At 37.9% G+C, this 22,471-nt stretch overlaps 1 long non-coding RNA gene across 1 annotated transcript; it reads left to right on the top strand.

The window, feature by feature from the left end:
• The first annotated feature begins 1,750 nt into the window (after window positions 1-1,750).
• On the top strand, window positions 1,751-17,446 carry LOC141373362 (uncharacterized). The gene is made up of 3 exons (XR_012379266.1): window positions 1,751-1,851; window positions 13,645-13,765; window positions 17,321-17,446. It is a non-coding gene; the product is annotated as an uncharacterized lncRNA (long non-coding RNA).
• The last annotated feature ends 5,025 nt before the right edge of the window (window positions 17,447-22,471 follow it).

Below are 22,471 nucleotides of genomic sequence, written 5' to 3'. Positions count from 1 at the left end.
AATAGCCACTTATTGTGAAATGTCTTGCCTTTTTGAAAACAATATTCAGTATTGAAAATTGTAGTGGAGAGTGAAACGTATCTTTAAGATGTATATCACCAAACATCCCTAAAGAAATTAAGGCATACTTATACTGTTTTTTTCAAAAATGTTGTGACTGTTCATCTCATACTTTGTATGTATAAAACATAATAATTTATATTAGTACAAGTTAAGATTTACAGTTTAAACTTTTACCTATAAGGGCACTCATATATGAAATTACTGCTGCTACCTTCTTCCTTAAATCCACACGTTTATTATAAAAGAGAGTTAAAGGAAATCTCTATTTCTCTGGATTATTTTTCTTTTAGTCAAAGTGTGACCAAAATTTTAAAATAATGTTAAAATGTGCTTCCTTTTGAACACCTAAAAATTTCATTCTCAAATTGTTTTAAGATACTCCAACATGTAATTTTTATCATATTTTAAGAGCGGGAAAAAAAATCACCTTGAGGCAGCCATCTATTAGTATTCTGCCTTAACTAAGTGGATTATGGACTTTGAAATTAAACTTGAACACATCTTAAAAAGGTGCCCAAGCTTAACTATCTTGTCCTATAAATATGGAAGCCGCTTTGACAATAATTGGATCTCTCTAATACCCATATGGATTCAAATATTGCAGAAAGGAAATGGATTGTAAATTTTGGCAACTGAACTTAGCTATACCTCCATATGTATGCTTTACCAACCACAGGATTTGGAATTCGAGCTGTTGTTACAAACCATTTTTTGCTAATTAGAAGCATCTTCATTTTTCACCTTCACAAGTAAAGTTGCAAGAAGCCCAGTGTTCGCCTTGCTTATGTCAAATTCCCATTTGGCAGGCAATGTGAAAACTAACTCCCAAAGAGCTGTCATATGCCTAGAATCTCCAACTTGGCACGGCTACTAGCTTTGACCTCAGGGAATTTTCATGTGTGAACCTTCCTGTGGTTTACCTCTGAGAGTTCTCTCTAAATTGAAAGAGAGCAAGAGGGATGGGTAAAACAACAGCTCGACAAGCCAGGTTTATTTTAAGTGGTACACAAAAACAAATTCTCTTGCACGACCAAACTGCTACAACATGGTCTCAGATAATTACTCTTACAAAGTAATTGAGAAGGAACAAGGCCAATTATCGTAACAGTGATAAGGTGTACTAACAGTGCAACACCTACGTCAGAATTAACACCCACAAATGTTTCTATAGACAGTGCATCAAAGTGTGAGAAATATAGATCTTGGTGACTATGCCCCTGATTAGCATCACATACCATCCACTGTCATAAGTTCTGCTTATTACCTGTTTATATTTCAGCCACCATGGGAATTCTGTCTAACCTGCCTCTTTGTAAGCAGGACAGGATGAGTGGACCAAACAAAGGAAATCTAAAATTCAGGCTTTTTAACTAGTGTATTTTAACTAGTGTACTATTCATTATGTATTTCTAGATGCCAGCTGGATTTCACTATTTGAATGTAGAATGTATTCTTTCCGTGAATTCTTCTGGAATATTTTCAGTTATTGCTGAACTGATAGTAGTTTCTGTTTTCACTGTAGCATAGTGGAGAGCCAGAATGTGGTAAGTTCCCTGCTTCAAATCCCAACTCTGCCATCCACTACCCAACTTTAAGAAATGGAGTTAATATCCGCTTCTGTGAACCTTTGCCTATGAGCCCCCAGATTTATTTCTTACTCTGCCCTTATTCCCCTTTTCTATGGCAGGGACTATTTCCCAGGCTCCTCTCCTTGCTGACTTCTGGGCATGTGCAACCACTGGGAGGAACTGTAGAAGACCAGAGGACAGAATGAGAAGAGAGAGCATGGTAGGTTTCTGCCTTTCTCTCAGATTCATGTGGAATCTCCAGCAGATCCTATGCTTTAAGGTCCTACTTGGATAAGCCACTCGCTCAATGGGCACCCATAGAGTGGACCCCATGTGGTTCTACCTTCTATAAGGCAGCCCCAGATGCAGGCAGGGTTACTATCTCTTTGAGTACCTTTAGAGTTAGGGATCGCTTCTTGTCCTCCCATGATTTAGGTAATCAATTTCCTATATTAAATTCTCTTTTTTTGAAATATGTTGAGAGATTCCTAGTTTCCCAATTGGTCGCTGACAGTTACATCGACATACCAGTGCTTCATGGGGATACATAAAAAGATACATATTTATTACCTAGATATCAACATCTATGTCTACCTTATACCTCATTAAAAAGCAAAGAGGACTTAAAGGTATAGAAAACCAACTCATTATAGCTTCCTTCTCGACTTGAGGTATTTTCTCCTATCCTACTCTTTGAAACTGACTCCCTCTAACTAATTTGACAGAAGTTCCTTTCTTTCAACTTAAACTTTACTTCAAATAAAGTTTTTATTTAAAAGTTTACCTCAGGGCGCCTGGGTGGCTCAGTCGGTTAAGCGTCTGCCTTTAGCTCAGGTCATGATCTCAGGGTCCTGGAATCGAGCCCCACATTGGGCTCCCTGCTCATTGGGGAGCCTCCTTCTCTCTCTCTCTCTCTCTCTCTCTCTCTCTCTCTCTCTCTCTCTGCCTCTCCCCTTACTTGTGCACTCTCTCTCTCTGTCAAAACAAAACAAAACAAAACAAAATCTTTAGATTCTGTATTCGTTTTCTATTGCTGTGTAACACATTGACAGAAGGTTAGCAGATTAAAACAGCATATACTTGTTATCTCCCAGATGTTGTGGGTCAGCAGTCTGGGACAGGTCTGCTGGGTCTTCCGCTCGGGGTCTCATAAAGCCAAAATTAAGACACCGGCTAGCTACATCCTCATTTAGAGGCTCCACAAGAGAAAGACCAACTGCAAGTTCATTGCGTGTTCACAGAATTTATTTTCTTGGGGCTGTATGCCTGAGATCACTGTTTTCCTGCTAGCTGTCAGCCAGGTATTTCTCTCAACAGCTGGAGGCCACACATGGTCCCTTGCTGCATGGCTGTCTGCATAGGCCATTCAAATCATGGCTCTTTGTTTCTTCAAAGTCAGCAAGAGAATTTCTCAGGCTTTGAATCTCTTCGTTTAGGAAGGTCCAGTTTCTTTTAGGGCTCACCTGATTAGGTCAGGCCCACCCAGGATAATTTTGGTTAACTAACATTCAACTGATTTGGGACCTCAACTACATCTGCAAAATCACTTCGCCTTTGTCATATATCATAACCTAACTACTGGCGTGAAATCCATCATAGTCACAGCCCCATGCCTAGAGAAGGGGAGGGATTATATAGGACATGTACAACAGGGGTTTCGAATCTTGGAAATCCTCTCAGAATTGTGCCTACCACAATGTCTATGAGCATGAGTGAGTTTGATTTACAGTGCTATTGGAGAGTGTTGAATAATTTAGCAAGTAAGATCATGGAAGTGGTTAAGAGAGCTTGCATTCTAGTTATATTTAGGTGGTATTGCTGACTGCTTATGGGACACGGATAGCCATTTAGACAACCATTCAGAACAGTTATCAGCACTCCAGAAAAACTCTTATAAGACCATATTTTTATGTTAAGGTGTTATTTTAAAAATTGTGAAAAAGCTAAAATTACCATTTGAAAGGTAAAGTGCTAATGTGAGCAAATACAAATTGGCAATTTTGAATACCTAAAGCCTAACAGATTTATTCGGAGTTTCCTCACTAGAACTAAGGAAAGAGATATAAATGATACAGATGTCAACAGAAGAATTAGAGTCACTACAAGTGATAAACAAAAAGAAGCTGTAGTTTTGATTTGCTCACATGGCAAGAGATGATCACTCTTACTGTCCTTCAGCAATAGTAAATATCACAAATGACATTAAGGGTAATCTATTATTGAAGAAAAATAAATCATGATTGCCATTATCTAAACTAGGTGATACATTGCAACGTGTTATGGCTCAGTCTGACTCTAAAAAATCTTTAGAATCTGGCACTATGGAGCAAACGGGGGTGGGAGGTTTGAGAGGGGGGCAAAGATTGCTACCTCCCACAGTAAAACAAAGGAAAGAACTGTAAAGATCTTTTTGAATAATTACCATCATGCCTAGAGACTAGTGAATGGGAATTGCTAATGAGAATGCTAGTAGACAGATAGGAAAATAAAGTCTCAGTTATATGACAGGAGAGGAGGGCAGGCGAACACTTCATAGAATGGTCAGAGGGGTTTGGAGGGTAATGTTAAGAAAAAATTGACCTTGTTCATGATGTCCAAAACTGTCCCCTGGGGTACGGTAAATCTATGTAGTAGTCTTCTACTGCTAGAGATAAGCACGACACGTGAACGTAGAAACTTAGGACAAAATGAAATGGCTTAGTTTGTGCTGGGATAAATTTAATCCCTAGCACTTTCCCTGTTATGCCCCAGACCAAATGGTGGAACGCCTCTTCTCTTTTCATTCACACTTTGGGCTGCTCATCAACTGATGTGAGGTAGCAAGGTAAAGTAAAAGTAGCAATAAATGATATTACAGAACTTCTTAACTTTCCAGAGCCACAGTGTTCCACCTAGAAAAATGAGCATTACATATCTCTTAAGGTGATTTGTGAACTCAAATGTACAAAACACATGACGTTATTATAAATTTGACATATTTTGATGTTTGATTTAGGCAGTCCTGGGTCCTACCCTCTGATTTGGACTTTGTTTGGACACTTCTGCCATTTTTGGTCAAAGCAACCTGCCACCACTCCCAAGATAAGATACATTGGATAGGTGACTGCTCTCAATAACATAGAACATAGGTTTTATGTTTGAATACACTGAGCTTTGGGGACATGAAGTATCTTTCCCAACTGGGTGGTGCATCTAGTACACCAAGACTTAAAGTTTAGTTTTTCTGATGACATAGTTTATGATCTTTCCACTGTACTTATGTGCCTAAGTAGGAGCCAGTCTTGATAAACAACATGTTAGATGCAGTTCTTTGAATAATCTATTAAAGAAGGGATATGTTGGTATGTTAGTGTGGACTGCAGGGAATGGAAATGAAGCTAGGCTTGCAAGTATAGCTACTCCACAGGGAACAAAGAAGGCATTTCTTAAAGTGGAAAAACCATTAGCAGAAGAATATTTTAGGAGAATATCTTCAGAAGAGTTGTCTTGAGGAGTGGTGAAAATCACGATAGAGAATTAAGAGAATTAATAAGCACTGTATGTGCATTATTTCATTTAACACTCCCCAAAATCCTATGAGGGAGGAATTGTTATTTTGATATTTTAAGTAAGCAAACTGAGGCTCAGAGAGACTCACACTGGTAGAGACTTCTTAAAAACAAATGTATAACACTACTGTGTGCTACATATGATTCTAAGGTGTCTATAAATACAAAGATACTTAACTCTTGTAGCAGGATCACATATATTATATATATCTCCAGTTTATAGTGATATTCCCAGCAGGTGGTAGAGTCAGAGTCCATGTACTTAACCACTATGTTATGCTGCCTGGTAAGCAGAGGAACTTGAATGCACATTCATCTCTGTCTGATCTCAGGGGACACGCTTCAAATAACTAAGCTATACATGCAGTGAAGGCTAGTCAGAAAAGTATGAGAATAGTTGATTTAGACGACCTATGATTGGAACACTTTGGTAGGTAAATGACGAAGTATTTTGTGTCAGTGTGTGAAACAGAAATTAAACAATTATAAATGGACTCCATCTAGTGCAACTAGATCTTCATGCCATAAACAGAAATTCAACGATTATAAATAGACTCCATCTAGTTGCACCTTGATCTTCATGCCATAACAGTAACAATAATAATAAATCATGATTGCCTACTTACAACGTTTTAGGTGCCAAAGAAGTACTTTTGTGTTTTTCCTCAATGAATTCACACAGCAACCCAGAATAGGAATATTTCTCACCATTTTCCAAATGAGGAAGCTGCAATAAAGGGGAATTAAATAATTTGCCCAAGGTCACACAGCTAGCAGCACTTGGTAGATCTGTGCCCAAACCCAGGCAACATCCCAGAAGTCTCAAGCCAACATCCCTACACCCTACCCTGCATGGCCATGATCATGAGTCCCAGGGATGTCTGGGCCCCTTGTCTCTAGGCGTAAGAACCATGAAGGCAGCCCACACTTCTCCCCTCAGTACACACAGACTTTGTTTTCATTAATGTCTGTTTGTGAAAATAATTCCCCGTGATTTTTTTTTAATTCAAAATACATGAAAATATCTCAACCAGCAGGGAAAAAATTATTTATAATGTGAATGAAACTGAGCATTTTCAGGTGTGAAAGTGAACTCCCAGAAAGTAATCATACAGAGAGTAATGCTTTGCAATTCAAGTATTAACTAGGACAGTATTTGCATCTATGCTGGGCCCTGAAGGAGTGGGGCACCATAGCCCTTTTGTATTAGAAGATATTTTTCCAAACAACGGCCATGTAGTTGGTATTAATTGGCCTCTATATACACATACACATAGTACATGACTATAGACATGTACGTATACTAGTACAATTTTTATGGATCATTTTTCTAATTTCTAAATCTGGGTAGTAACCATTATAAGAACAAAGAAAAAGCTATAATGAATTAATTGAACTTTGTTAGAGGTAATGTGCAAATTCTCCATTTCTACTAACATAAGACTCCTTCTTTTAGTCTAAAAATATATTTTGGTGGGTTTTTTTTTGAACACTCAGTAAGTGTAACTTTGATCGTAGCTGTAACAAGAGCTCTAAGCGCTGCATCCCTGGGTTAACTCAGGGAACATGCACGAGAACAGACTCTGTCAGCTCCTCCCAGCTTCTTAAAGTATTGCAGGGTGACAGGCGCTGGCTGCCCAGTGGTCTCCCCTCTGCGCTTCTCCTTGTCTCTAATACGCATTAAGATCTTCTGAAAATTCTATTCCCCACAAAGAAGGAAGGTAAGGAAGTTGTTAGGGCGAAAGGCTGACAAAAGAACGCGAAGGTTAGGAAGGGAAGAGCTGGTGAAGGAAAAATGCATGCAATTAATTCAGCAGTTCAAGAGCAGGGAGTGCTCTGATAGCCGAGGAAATCATGTGACCATGAAATGAAAACAATAAGATTAACTAGGGCGCCTGGGTGGCTCAGTTGGTTAAGCGACTGCCTTCGGCTCAGGTCATGATCCTGGAGTCCCGGAATTGAGTCCCACATCGGGCTCCCTGCTCAGCAGGGAGTCTGCTTCTCCCTCTGACTCTCCTCCCTCTCATGCTGTCTCTCATTCTCTCTCTCTCAAATAAATAAATAAAATCCTTAAAAAAAATTAAAAAAAAAAAAACAATAAGATTAACTAAAACACTTTTTTTTTTCTTTTTTGCCATTGGGTGAACTGTTTTAAAGGACACTTCATAACCTGGGAACTTAGAGTGGAAAAGTTAAAGATTTACAGGGAATACCTTCTCTTTACCACTTCCATCTCTATACTTGTTTGTTTGAATTTCCTTCTGTACAAGAAAACTCTGACACTGAACCTCTGCCTCCACAAACTTTTTTACGAAGTTTTTTTTTTTTTAATATAAAAATACAATAATCCAACAACAAAACAGACCAGTGAGCTGTCAAGGGACATGACTCACTCTTTCTCCTCCTCCTCCTGGCTGCTGGGATTTAAAACCCTTAAACTTGCCCCAGAGTCTGTCTGCTTCCACCCGGACCATCAGATGCCATCCCCTTCCTGCTGTGGAATCTGATCCCTTAATATATTAAAAAGTTGTTTCATTCTCCTACCATTTTTTTTTTAATTGGTAAATTATCACTACTTATGAATTCCTAGCCTACAAGGAAAAATTAACTGGTCACATTTTGTTTCATCAGATTGTACTCTGATGGTCCAAGATCGCTTTGCGTGAAGTAATGTACATCATCTGATCATCACTTTTTTTTTATTAAAAAACAAACAAATGTATAGTCCCGCGTTTCCTGTATTCGCAGAGCTGAGGTCGTGCGCACAGCCTGCGGCCGCGGGCACACAACTGAGGCACCCGGTGCACACGAGATTCTACCGGCCAAGCATTCTCGCACACTCGACTTTAGCGGTTTGAAAGGATGGCCCTCGTGAAACGTTCTGACGCCGCGAATTTGAAGTCTCCGTGTACTGTGACTTGCCAGGAAATTTAAAATGTTAAATAATCTCTCAAACTTGCCCTAGAAACTCAAGTTGGCTTATTAAAGTTTTTTTTCCCCTGTTTGAAAAACTTCTTTGTTTCACTAACGGCAAATCTCCTGTGTTTTGTAACGTTGTTATTGAACAAGTTTAATGATTTGCTGAGGACCTCATCTAGAGGCATTACTAAGCAGCTCGAGATTAGAAACGTATGGTGGTGTAGGCTCTCCTAGAATAAATGAAAATATTTTATTCAGCTACTGTGAAGGGTCTCCAGAGATCAAATTAGAAGCTAGCTGTGAAGGGAGATGTTTAGGCATGCTCTGGAATTATTTATCAGCATTTTCTGCTTGTGTGAGAATAAGCAGACATTAAGTTTAAATTAAACAAAGAGGGAAAGAAAACAAGTTTTTTTTTTCAGTAATTTGACTGCTAATGATATTTCTGAGTTATTCTCAGCTTAATAGTTTAAGTAATTTGCAATGATAATAATTGTTCCTGCTAAAGCTGGAGTGTCAATTTTTTTTTCTTTTTGCCAAGATTAACCCCCTTTAAAACCTTTAATGGACAAATTAAATTGCAAATTTATTGTGGGCTTTGCTAATTTTTAAATTTGTTTTCTTCTTGACATTTCTTTTAATTTAATTTAATTTTATTACATTCATCAACAATTTGAGAAACTAACTTAAAAGTCCATTAAAAAGGAATAAGTGTTCTTTATGTCGCACTTGTTTGTCTTTATTTATAATGAGACTGGGCTTGTAGATAGACTAAAGGCAGCTTAATTATTACTTCCAACATTAATGTGCTTCTCTCGTGCACTCATTCAAAATAAGTATGCTTTTAGGGTTTTTGGAAAGAAATAAATTGTTAATATGGGATTGCAGTTCGTCCCTTAAATAATTAAATAAATAAAACAGACCATATTCCAAAGTAACACAGAAGACTGTATTTTAAATAACATTTAGGTGATGAACTTGTGCTAAAAGCACTTAAACTTTGTTCTTAAAAGAAGACTTCATGTTATTACAAATAATTGGTAATTGAAAATATTTTCATGTGAAACACAGCAGGTTAATAAACTAAAAACTAAAACCCCAAGTGCTATGGCTGTTTTTCATATTGAGGAAACGTAAATATAGAGGGCAACATTTTGTCAGCCAGTAAATTGTCTTTCTCAGGTCCTGAATGAGGTCACCCTATCAATCATCACCATAGAAATGAGCAGGACCACTCAAGCTCCCCTCCACAGTCACTGTTTCACAAGTGGAGGGTTTGACGGAAGCCACCGCTCCTGGGAACTCGTGTTGGATTTTTGAAATTTCTGCGTTCATATTAACTTTTTAAAAGGATCTGGTTGTCTGTTCTCAAATAATTTCCATTAACTTATTCCATGGTGACTTAGAGTTAAATTGTACCTTAAAGTTTAAAAAGGAGTGAAAAGGTAAAAAAAAAAAAAAAAAAAAAAGTGATCTGAAGTGAACTGAGGACTTGATAAAATATAATCCTTTCCTGGCAGGAGGAAAACATTCTTAACATTTGGAAAAACAAGCAAATACATATATATGTATAGTTTGTGTGTGCATATATATATATGTATATAGGAATGACATATTCTCTGTGTGATTTGAGAAGGAGAGTTAATTTGGTGTAAATTTTTTTTCTTAATTTGAAACATCACAAATGTTAACGACTTTTAAACACTTTTGTGTAACCCTCTGCTAACACTCTTTCAGTGCTTGGGAATCAAATAATTACAAGATGGAATATTAAAACAGTCAAGAAGGCAATGTAGTACTGTGAATTAAAATGAGAGAAAGTACTCATTTACTGACACAAAGGAGGGGAACGATTCAAATAATAGACATTATTAGTAGAAGTTTAGCAAATGTCTTCATGCTAGTTTCTTTTAAAATATTCTTAGCTATGCTTGTGCTTTGACCCAAATTGCTTATTTTCCTAAAATGCCAGATATTGATCCTTTTTATAATTTTTGTCTAGTAGTGACCAAAGTCCCTCAGATTCCCCTGAAACACATATTTGTGATCATGTCTTTTTCACAACTATGTAGTTGATATACTGCAAGTTGAGCTCTTTCTCAAGTATAATGAATTGCTTTGCAGCCTTCTCATAGGTAGTGACAACTACTTTCAAATATTTCCTACTTATTTCTCCTATAATTTATTGTATGGCTTTCTCTTTGTCTCTTTTCCTATCATGGTTCCTGATGGGCCAATAAGGGTACAGGAATTTTAACAAGAGTACATTCTTATTCACGATATAATCGATGAACCATATGTGTGTGCATCACCATTAACTGGGCAGTATTGGTGAAGGCTGGGCTTGCAAAGACCTTGCAGATAGCATCAGTGTTCTGGATAAAGGTTGGAGAGAGACGTTTATGATTTTAATGACTGTGTATATTTATTTTGAATCCTTAGAGGTGAGTTACTCTTCTACATGATAATCTTTCTAATACACATGTCTGTGTGTCTAATTTATAACCTGTCAATCCTCTCCTCTTCCCTATCTAGTTTCCTTGATCCACCTCTTCAACATCTGTTTAGTTTCTTTTGCAATATCTTTTATTTCTTTCATCAGATCTCAGGATTTTTCAACACATCTGCCTGGAGAAGACCCTCCTTATTTCGAATCAACTGTCCATTTTATCTATATCTGTATCTTGGATGGTGAGGATTGGGGGTGGGTCAGGAATCGCACAGTCTAGCTGAGCGGTGTCATTGGAATTAATTTGGCTCCAGACTCTTGTAGGACTCCTTTTCATATTTTCTTACTTCAACTTATATCTTCTCCAGTCTCCTCAAATATTTGGGTCCATGATCTTTCCCCTTATTTTGACAATGAATAGATTCCTACTCCATAGAAATCAGTACTAGGGGATTCTCTCTACATCTCATTGCCAAACTACAAACATCCCTTCCTTCTTTCCCTTCTATTAAAAATGAGGGTGTGTTGTGTCCTCCCTTGAACTGAAAAATAATCTTTCTGTATCTCCTTCAGATAGCCACCCTTTCTGCCTTCTCAGAAAACTGAATCCCTTTACCCATTCTACTGACTTCTACACTTTGGCATTTGAATAACCTGAGGACTCATTTTTTAACACACACACAAAAAAGCAAAAAATAAATAAATAAAGATCTTCCTCTACCTCCAGCTCCCCCAGCTACAATTCTACTTCTCTCCTGTAAATGTTTTCACCTAGTTCTCATCTGCAGGCTGCCTCCTCTTCCTCACTTCCCATCCATTCCTCCAGATACTGCGACACTCCACAGAAAGTGTGCTCTCACCAGAATCACCACTGACTGCTTACATTAAACTCTAAGGACACATCTCAGTCCTCAGCCTACCTCATCCTTGGGCACCATTAGGAAGCATTGACTAGTCCCGGAGTTGAGTAGTTGGGACAAAGACCGTATGACTCACGAAGCCTAAAGTACTTACTATATGACTTTGGCAGAAAAAGGTTGTCAACCTCTGCTAAATTTCATGACAATTTTTCAGAAAAAGTATCTCTTTAGCTACTACAACTTGGTCTCCTCTAGATTTCACTTGTTACTAGATCTCTTTAATGTTCATGTTCATCCAGGTTATACACTGAGTCTTATCCTTTTCTTAATCTACATAGTCTCCCTGAAAGATTCCATCTGCATGTATGGGGTCTTCACATACTAACTGATCGGCGTGTTGATAACTTCCAAATATATATGTCAAGCTTAAACATCTCTTCTGAGCTTCACAGACATGTAACCTACTGCAAAGATTCTTCTATTTAGATTATCTTCCAGGCTTCTAAAATTCAACAAATACAATTGGGCATACCTTCTGACCTACTCTCCAACCTGCTCTTTCTTTGTCTTCTGTCTCACTGATAGGCCCTGCTGAGTTAGTTGAGTCATAAACTAAGGTTTCATAATGGCTTCCTCTTGCCTTCTATATCCAATTTACCAGAATATATTTCAAGTTTTCACCATATTTCAGGTCATCTCAATCTCTGATGTGAATTATTTCAAAATCCAACTAATGTTCTCTTTGTCCAATCTTGTCAATCTTAGCAGTGTTAATGAATCAATATATATTCTTTTTTTCCCTACACCTACCCACATCCTTCTACCCTACACACACACACACACACACACACACACACACACACACATGCGCGCGCGTGCGCATGCACTTCAGCTAGCTAGCTACAGATTCGGGCTTCTGTTTGTCCTCAAAGATTTCACTGCCCTCCATAAATTCCTCTAGACTGTTACTTTCTCTTTTTGTTTCCCAACTTCTCCATGCTTCCCCTTGTCACAATATTTTCCATATTTCATTCTTTTCACTATATATTCCAAGCCCGTGACATACAGAGATTATGTCAACCTTTTTCATTATGGTCTATTCAGCAAGCTGTACAGTATTTGGCTTAAAGTAAACACAATAATCTTAATTGAATGATTCATAAGATTTTGTCAATTTGGAAAGTCATTCATACTAATCATGATTTCTGAAATGCCTAATGACTTTTTAAATAATGTAATATTATAAGTAACATTTATTTCAGTTCTTGCCTTTAGTTCTTAGAAGATCTTATGTGTCATCTCGTGCCACTCATCAAAACAGCCAATTGTGAATATAATCAGTGCTGGTCTATGTCTCTTACAGAAGAAATACCTTTACCCATGGTTCCTCCTTTCTTTGTCAAGGCTTATGTACAGGGTTTTTGTATGCCCAAAAGAGTAATTAACTGCTTTGCAAGGTGCTGCTGGGCAATATGACGCTGTGACAAAAAATGTCAGCAACTATAAATTTGAAAACAGTAAGTCTGCTTTTTCAAAAGCAGCATGGCTGTGTATAATCACTATGTTTTGCATTTTTAAATATTGTCTTTAATTAATGTATGTTTCACAAATGAAACATATCCTTTTATGAGTGTTATAAGTATAATCAATCAAATAATTATTGCATGGTGCAACATAAAGTCATGGGGAATATTTAATAAAAATAATTTATTAATAAACCAGAAGGGCTAACAGTAATAGATTTTTTTCCTCTACATAGGAAAACTTACATATTGTCATATTATCCCTGGCCATCTAAATGTGTTTCCTTTAAGCAGAAAGAATACTAAGCCAAATACTATTCCTCATTGGAAAAATGCAGGTCATTTCAAGTTACAGATTTATAAGACAAAAACATCTTTGTTTTTCCAATTTTTATAGTTTATCCAATTTTTATGACTAAATTTAAAACCTGGCAAAAGAAGGACATTTAATAAAAACTGGGGGCACACTCCTCATAGTAACCAAGTGAAGAGATCTCCTGTACAGATTCTTATTGATAATGAATTCTCCATTTACTAAGGGAGACAGAGTGAAGCATTTCTTGGCAAATTATATTCTCTTCTGTGCTGCTGCCAAATGAAATACTTGAACAAGTGCAATCCCACATCCTACACTTGATGTGAGTCTAATGTCACTATATTTGGAATGAAACATTGCTCAAAAGTTGGTAACAAAAATGTTTTTGTTTTTAACAGGTCTCAACTGTTTCTCTTCTCCTTCATTTCTTGCAAATACTGGGCCTCAGATTCTTAGGGGAAGAATCTGAAGATAATCATTTTCCATTTCCAAGTCAAGTCTTTGTCTATGAGTAACCAGGTAAGAGGTATCTATCGAGAAAAGGTCCCAAGCCTTGAAACATATTTTATCATTATGGTTTTAATTCCTAGAAGACAGTTCAAGGAATGTTTTGCATCCTAATGACAAGAGAAAAGGAAACAAAAAATCATCGTATTAGTAATTTCATGTTTCTGCCAGCAGAGTAACAAAACACTTGAGGAATCCTGGCAAAATGGGTGTGTCAAAAGATAGCCTCAAAGCAATGATGTACACATATTTATGACAACACTCAAACTGTTTCCAGTTTGAGTCTTCTCGTATGCTGATTTTATAACACCAGTGTTCACTTCAGGAAGCATCGTCTCTTCCTCTGTCCTGTTATACAAAACCAAAGCTCTTCTGCTTGGCTTTCAGAGCTCCTATGCTCTGACCTAATGCAGTCTTTCCTTCACCCCCATGGAATGCTTCAGTGTCCCAAGAACAGGTCATGAATTGGAAGGGAAATAAAAAAAAAAAAAAGTAGATGTGGTACTTAACCATAATTGAAAAAACATGCCCTTAGGGAACAGAGAAATTTGAACTTAATTCCAGCTCAACCATTTCATAGGATTAACCCCTTCTAAATAACACACCATAACCCTAAAAATGGCAATACTTAACTGAAGCAGATACTGTTGCTAAGTAAAAAACACCCTTCTCAATCCCTTCACCTGTCTTCACTACAGGAAATGGTAAGGAACCCCTTCCCCAGACACCTTTGAAGCAAGGGGTGGCTATGCAAATGGTTCTGGCCAATACTATATAAACAGAAATCTGCTTGGTGGCTCATGGGGAAACTTTTATTTCCCTTATCCTAGAGATAGATGTCCCTGACCTCCCTCACCCTGTTTTATTCTTGCCTTGAACATGGATGCACTATCTGGGCAAAAGCAGCCATATTTTGACCAAGAGATCATGAGATAGCTTGTTAGGGATGGGGGCAAAATAGAATGACAGAAAGAAACAGCATTTATTATCTTATTTAACTGCTACAATAGCACTGAACTGCTTACCCCTAGATTTTAAGTTATATGGCAAAAAATAACCTCTTATTTTTTAATAACCATAATTCAGAGTCAGTTACTTCTAGCCAATGCCGTCCTAACTGACATACTAACACAAATATTCTTCGTTCAAGGCACACTTAGTATCTTGGTAATTTTATCACAGTACCTTTAGGCCAAAAGAAACATCTAACAGGTTCTATTTATTAGCTTGTTAAATCCAAAAACTTAATATGTATTTATATCCTAAAATCTTAGTACTTACTGGGCATAGCACAACTTCTCAAACTTTGGAATCAAAAGTTTGATTCCAAAGATGGTGGATACTGCTACCATCTCTTCCTGCTCCACATGACATTTTGTGTGGCATTTTATTTTTATTATATTAACCACTGAAAACCCAGCTTCACAAAGATATGTCAGAGAAAGATATGATGTCACTGTAGCAGTCTAATGTCAAAACTGTGAACTACCTTGAGATACTGGTTTGTACAGTGACCAACTGATGTCACTGTATTTTTCTAGAGAATCATTGCCCTAGGCCTTTGTGAGCTTGCCTTGACCTGACAGTTGGGAATCACAGCCACAACTTCCAGATATGTTGTGATAATAAAAAGATAATAATTGTAAATAATAAGGGTCACTAGCTAGCACATAATAGGTCAGCAATTAACTGTAGATGCTATTAGTAATAGAGTTCTCATCAATTTCTAGACACACTGTCATGAATGTCTCCCCATGAATAAATAATTTCAATCTCTGAGAATAGGGAATACAGTGTTCTTTGTTCTGTGCCATGAACAATATATAGCATCAAATTAGAAGCATGGTATTTGATGGATTCCACCTCACACACAAACATGTACAGGTACATATCAATGTAAAAATGAAAGCAGCTGCTGGGAGACAGGGATCCAGTATGACAAATCAAACTACAACACTGCATTTCACAATATATACAAATATTGAATCATTATGTTGTACACCTGAAACTAATATGTCATGTGTCAACTGTAATCTCACTTTTAAAAATACCATACCACAAAGATAATACTCCCCTAAGCTAACTCACCACTAAGAATTTCACCATAATGCTTTACGCCCAAGTATCTCCTGCTTGCCTGGCACATAGGAGAGGCTTGGGATAGAAAAATGTATAAACGTGAAGAACATTCCTAGCCTTCACTGAGCCCAGATTCGAGGATTTACTATTTCAGGGTTGGATATGCCATTCTGCAATTACTCTCCCATTAGAAAGACAGGATTCCTAATAGTGTTTTAATTCTCACTTGCCCTGTTTATGTTTTTCACAACTAAATTTGAGTGTGGGTTGCTCCAGTATAATAAAACACCAGAAGCCCTATCTACTCTCCGTTCAGTGTGAATGACGTTTCCTTCAACCTTGGTTTGTTGCACTTAAGCTCAATGACCGCCTTCTTTCTCAGACAGTGGGTCTCTTCTAACATCAGGAACTGGAGGCCAAGCCTTCGTTTTTCCAAGCTAAGTTCTTACAGCTGTCAACTGGACAAGATGTCTCAGTTGTCCAAATACTTCAAGTTTAATGACTCCAGGAAATAACAGTCTGTCTCACCCAAAAGTGTTCAAGATCACATATTAGATAATTAATGTGAAAGAAAGGTCAGTTTCTCTGGAGGCATGAGATGTCGAGAAACAGAAGTCTTTACTTGCCAAGGTCACTATTTGCTTGGAGAACTTAAAGGCGTTTCCTGATGTATTAGGAGATAAGTTAGACCACTTCCCCCAAAGAAGCCTGGAAACCATAGTTTTGAAGACTAGCTAAAAAGATTGTCAGGCAACAAAGTCATTGGCTTCTGGGAAGCAAAAGCATCAGGAGACCCAAACAGTGGGATATGTAGCAATGACAAGAAGGTTGGTCCTGTCTGTGAGAAAGGATTGTGTAAGCAGTGAAGCCCACAGTAGTGGCCAATGATGCAGGGTCATTGCAAACTGCAACCCCGCTCTCCCCCAGGTGAGAAGTACATGCAGCCCCTGTAAGAAGTACTAGAGACGACAGACATGCAGGCCTACAAAACGTCATCCCCTTTGCAGCATTTTCAAATATAACTATTAAAACTCTATATGAACTCATTACCTTCCTAGGCAGATTACTCTCTCATTTGAAATTAATAGCTTATATGGGCATAACAAGTAATTCAAGCGGCTAAATATAGGTGTTTTTCAATTCTTGCTTCTGCCATCTTTTGATTCTTTCCATTTCCCACTATTCCTTACATCTTTCTTTAATATCATCCTTCCCCCATGCTGGAGGAATAAAAGTGCCAAAAACTGGAGGATTAAATCATGTCACTGCATTTGCTTTGTGCAACTTGCAAATCCTGCCACTCAAAAGGAATATCACATACAACTCTTTGCACATGAGTTTCTCAAGACACTCGTCTCAATAACTTGCATACTGCGAGGTGCAAGATTTGTTTGGTTATTTATGACATTAAATTTTAACATGACATTATTTGATACTAGGTCAAATAACACTTTAACTGTGTGTTTTTTTTTTATTTCCTACAATTAGAACAAAGTATGTCAAGTTAATTAAAACTCACATGAAGAACTAGTGAACAGTAAGCCAAATCAGCGGCCTCGAAACCCTGGATACCATAGGTATTTACCTCATTCTCGTGACCAAGCTGACCCTTTGTCTTCTATTTCTTCATCCGTGAGTTGGTAAATAACCTCTTCCACTTACCTGCTTTAAAATGTGGATTAATAAGACAAAACTTGTAGCGGGATCAAAGTGTATTAAATAAGTACTGTAATTTTCAAGGAAAATAATATGGGTATTTGTGTCATACACAGTAATGGAAAGGAAATTATTTACCCTGGGGACCCTGGCTACATTATCGTTAAATTATTTACATCCTGATAAATGATTAGCATGCCAATGAGTATGTGCTCCCCAAAGAGCCTTTCTAAAGGATTCTCTATAGTTTTCCTATCAGGTGTATATGACACCATGTGATAACAGAAGTGTAGAACCTCAAAAGGTCTGCGAAGTGAGTTATCCCTTTTTTCCTTTACAGTGTTCTTTTGGGGGATTAGTGAATGTTTTATTTTACATTTGCCAGCTTGTTGCCAGTGAATTCTTCTCAATTGTGTAAGTTTCTTCACCCACTTATATATTTATTTATGTATTTTACTTCTTCTAAACTTACACCACCCTCACCTTCCTCAGTGTGAGTTAAGAGTCCTTTCTGTCTCTTGCTTGAATGACATACTCAGTCTCCCGATAGAAGATGAAAAAATACACTCAGAAATTTTTTTCCCCACTCTAGTGTTTTGCATTTGACTTTTATCTATATGCAACCGAGAAAAGGAAAACAGAAAACTCTTCTTTAAATTGCAAATAAGGTTTTGCCTCTTTGAGTGAATTTTAATTCTTCTGTTCTTCTCTCCTGTACTGTTCATGATTCTGATCTCCCCAGAGATGGTATTCCCAATGTCTACCTGGATTCAGCTACTGCACTGAGGGCACACATTTGATCTGAGATTCTGCAGACAGATATTGCAAATAAAAATACGTCGATCCTCTCCAGGGTGTTCTTAGCCTAGCTAAAATATGACTTGAAAGGTTAGTGGGGAAGGGGTTAGTTCCCAAAGGGAGAGGCTGTTTCCCCACACTTGCTTGTTGGAGGATGAGCACGCTAATTGGAAAACTAGAAGTTCTGGGGGATTTGCAAGTGGAACAGGTGAAAATGTAACTGGTGATAATTAAAGGCTAATTATCTTCAACTCACAATTGGCCACAGGAGGTTATTCTGAGCCACTTAAAAAAGAGAGTCTGAGAGAGAGAGAGAGAGAGGAAAAAAGCCGTACAGAAAAATATACAATTCTTACATACACCTGTGCCATTAACTATAGACAAGGATTGAACCTGTGTAGTCATTGATGGTTGATTCCTGCCTTACCCCCCAAGTCACCTTCTCTCCCAAATGTGTCTTAAAGATTAGTACATCTTACATCAGCATTAACAGGATTTATCTAAAGTTCACCTGTTGATTAGAAAATAGATACTGCTCTGATATCCTGAAGAAAACAATTTCTGACGTGCAGAATCATTGTATTAACTCTTCTGAAAAGCTCAGGAATATGAACTGCTTCCATGGATCTTCTTTTTAACAATGGTTTGTGCAGCAGCAAGGCCAAAATGCCCCTTTTCTGGCTGAATTTGGTTTTACTTAGACACTTCTGTGTTAGGGAGATTCCAGAAAACCTTTTCCAAGAAGCTCCACAGTGGTGTTAGGCGGTAAAAGAGGAGCACAGACGGAGAGAAAAGGATTGGCAGAAACTTCCTTCTGGTGGTGATGGCCTCGTGACTGTTCCTCGGCAGGGTGGCGGCACGTGACGTAGCCCTCGCACTGTTGCTTCCCCCTCAGCCTCTAAGCCCGCCAAGTAACCTGCCTTTCCTCTCTCCTGGAACTTCTTCCCCATTCACATGACACTCTCAAAACTGAAATGTTCCTACATAACCCTAGACCTACCCTGACTAAAGTCAAGTGATCCAGAAATGAGCACTCATCTAACCTAGGAATATCAGGGAACTCCCATGGGATTTTTCAAAATGAATCTAAGTGACAAAGGTAAACTCTTTCAGGTGGCAAAAAAAAATTGTGGGATAAAACTCAGAAGTTGTCAACCATGGTTTCCCACTATGTGGAAAAAGCCAAAAAACAGTTAAGAGAGAATTAAGCTGACAGGCAGAAAGTGACAAGGACTAGAGAAGGAAAATGTCCTGTTGCCTTTTAAGTTCCTAATATTTTTTATTCCAAATGCATCTGTGTGCTCTGTGGTTTAGACCTTCAATCCTTCCTTTTTGACTAAAATAATTCAGGTTGGGATTTTGTCATTAGAACTGAAAGATTTCTACATGAAGCCACATATAATGAGATATACCAAGGTTTGTTTTTGTAACATAATTGCCATCCACACAACTCCTGCCATTAACAGAGAACAAAGCAGCCTCCCTTTTGGCTAAGCCCTGGTTTATAGGAAAGGGGAAATAGACAAATTAGTTTGGAGAGGTCCAGGAGTAATAGGGATTTATTTCTTGCCACCCTGGTGATACTTGAGATGGCACTATCCTACCCTTCCAGAAAAGTAGTGTAGCCATTCTCTAAAACAGTTTGGCAGTTCTTAATGAAATGAAGGGAGCACCACCCAACAGTCTCATTTCTTGACATGCATGCCTGGTACACAGGCATGCTCATCAATGTACTGCTGGTGTTTGCAGGAAATTGGCCACAGCCTAGTTATTTGTCACCAGGGGAATGGGTAAGTTTAAGTCAAACCATATGAAATTGCTGATATTTGACCATTTTTACTATAAGAAAATATCAGTTTCTTTTTTTAATTTAATTTTATTATGTTATGTTAATCACCATACATTGCATCACTAGTTTTTGATATAGTGTTCCATGATTCATTGTTTACGTATAACACCCATTGCTCCATTCAATATGTGCCCTCTTTAATACCCATCACCAGGCTAACCCACCCCCCACCCCCTCCCTTCTAGAACCCTCAGTTTGTTTCTCAGAGTCCATCGTCTCTCATGGTTCATCTCCCCCTTCAATTTCCCCCCCTTCATTTTTCCCTTCCTACTATCTTCCTTTTTTTTTTTTAACATATAATGTATTATTTGTTTCAGAGGTACAGGTCTGTGATTCATCAGTTTCACACAATTCACAGCGCTCACCATAGCACATACCCTCCCCAATGTCTATCACTCAGCCACCCCATCCCTCCCACCACCCCCACAAAAAAAAAAGAAAATATCAGTTTCATTCAGTTCAACCTACTAAAATGTGGTAGATATATGTTATGAAGTAGGTAGAAACAAACAAAAAATACTAGATGGATATACTTTAAAACTTAAAGTCTATATTTACATATATATATATGTACATATATATGGTAAGATTTATAGCATACTGCCATTTATAAAAATTAAAAACACATACACAAGAATACAGTATATATGTTACCAGGATAGATACATATATAAGGATATATAACAAGCACTATTCATAGAAATGTGGATCTGGGATAACAGAGAAAAATCAAGTATACACAGAAATGTTCTGCATGGATCAATGATGATGATGTGTCATAGGCTAGAGAGGAATAAACCCAATTCTCTGCACCTGAGGAATATAAGAACAGGGAAGCCAGAGAGCCAAGGAGAAAGAAATAGATGAAAGTTCCCTGTACCAACATGAGTCCTCATCAAAAAGTAGAAAGAGCGGATGTGTCTAGGAAAAGAAGACCTGAAACAGATCCCCAAGTCTTCCATCCTTCCAGAAAAACATTGGTAATCTTTCTGAATATTTTCCAGGCCTTCTAGAAAAGCCAGATGAGACCCAGATGAGACCAAAGTAGCTGAGAGATGAATGCCGGATAAGACAATGTCTCTTTGTGGTGACCGGGGGGACACTCTCAGTGAAGGTATGTGGCATGAATCCCAAAAGCGATGGCCAAGGTCAGCTGTGGATGGAAACAGAAAATGAGACCAATGATCAAAGACCTGACATCATGATTTACATCTCTGTAGAGTCTAGCAGAGAACAAAGGTTGCTCATGGTCAAGAAGGTGCCTGCATTCTCATCGTCTACACACCATCCAAATCATGCGGGTTACACAAACCTTCTAATTTAAATGTATTCTGAGGACAAGTGAGAGGGACATCCCTTGTTTGAGTAAAAACCAGAAATGGCTAATACTAATTTGAGTTTACCTAGTGCAAACTTGAGTGAGTCAGAAACAGGGGCTCCAGTTCTAAATTACATTTAGTAATAGAAAAAAATGAAATTTTAATTTCACACATCTGTATTTTGACTGAAGTTTATAATTAATGTATATATAAACATCAGTTGCTCACTGCCTATAGCTCATTTAACTATTAAACTTATCTATGAATTCACATTCAATATAGCTTGTAAATTTTGGCTCTGTATACATTATTTTTGCACCATGAGATATTACAGGCATGCTAGAAACAACATTAAGGTTTTCATTTAGTAGACATGCCACTGGTGGGGCGCCTGGGTGGCTCAGCCAGTTAAGCATCTGCCTTAGGCTCAGGTCATGATCCTAGGATCCTGGGATCTAGCCAGCGGGGAGTCTGCCTACCCTCTCTCTCTGCTCAACACCCCCCCCCCGCTTGTGTTCGCTCTCTCTCTCTCAAATAAATAAATAAAATCTTTACAAAACCAGACATGCCACTGGTATTTCAAAATAAATAACACATTCATTAGAAACTGATATGTCAAAAAGCTAATAATTATTCTTGGCTCATTCTTCACAGAGTTTTTTTTGGGGGGGTGGGGAGAGTGTGCTTTGCAGTTGGAGACCAGTAGCTTTGCAAATGTGCGCAATGCATTAAATATGAAAGGAGCCTCATTTTAATTAATGGCAGAGTTCTAGCTCAGTCTAACTAGAGCAGTATCAGGGAAAGCCAACAATGTCACCCCCCTTACATTCCATAGCATGCCAGCCTTTCACAAAAGGTGGAATTTTTCTCAGGAGAATTCATCCTGCAGGATAGCAGTTCTGAGCCAAATGCACACACTTAAAGGACTGAGCTAAGGAAAAATTCAGTGCCAAGTGGGAAGTTTGGCTCTTCAAGTGTAGTATTTGAAAAAGTAGATTTGAATAGAAAAACAAAGGA

This window comes from Callorhinus ursinus, unplaced genomic scaffold (assembly GCF_003265705.2).
Source record: "Callorhinus ursinus isolate GAN/ISIS: 27379988/994484 unplaced genomic scaffold, GSC_fseal_2.0 scaffold9, whole genome shotgun sequence".
Taxonomy (NCBI): domain Eukaryota; kingdom Metazoa; phylum Chordata; class Mammalia; order Carnivora; family Otariidae; genus Callorhinus; species Callorhinus ursinus.
The sequence above is the reverse complement of the archived record's forward strand: the minus strand, read 5'-3'. Positions and strand labels throughout refer to the sequence as shown.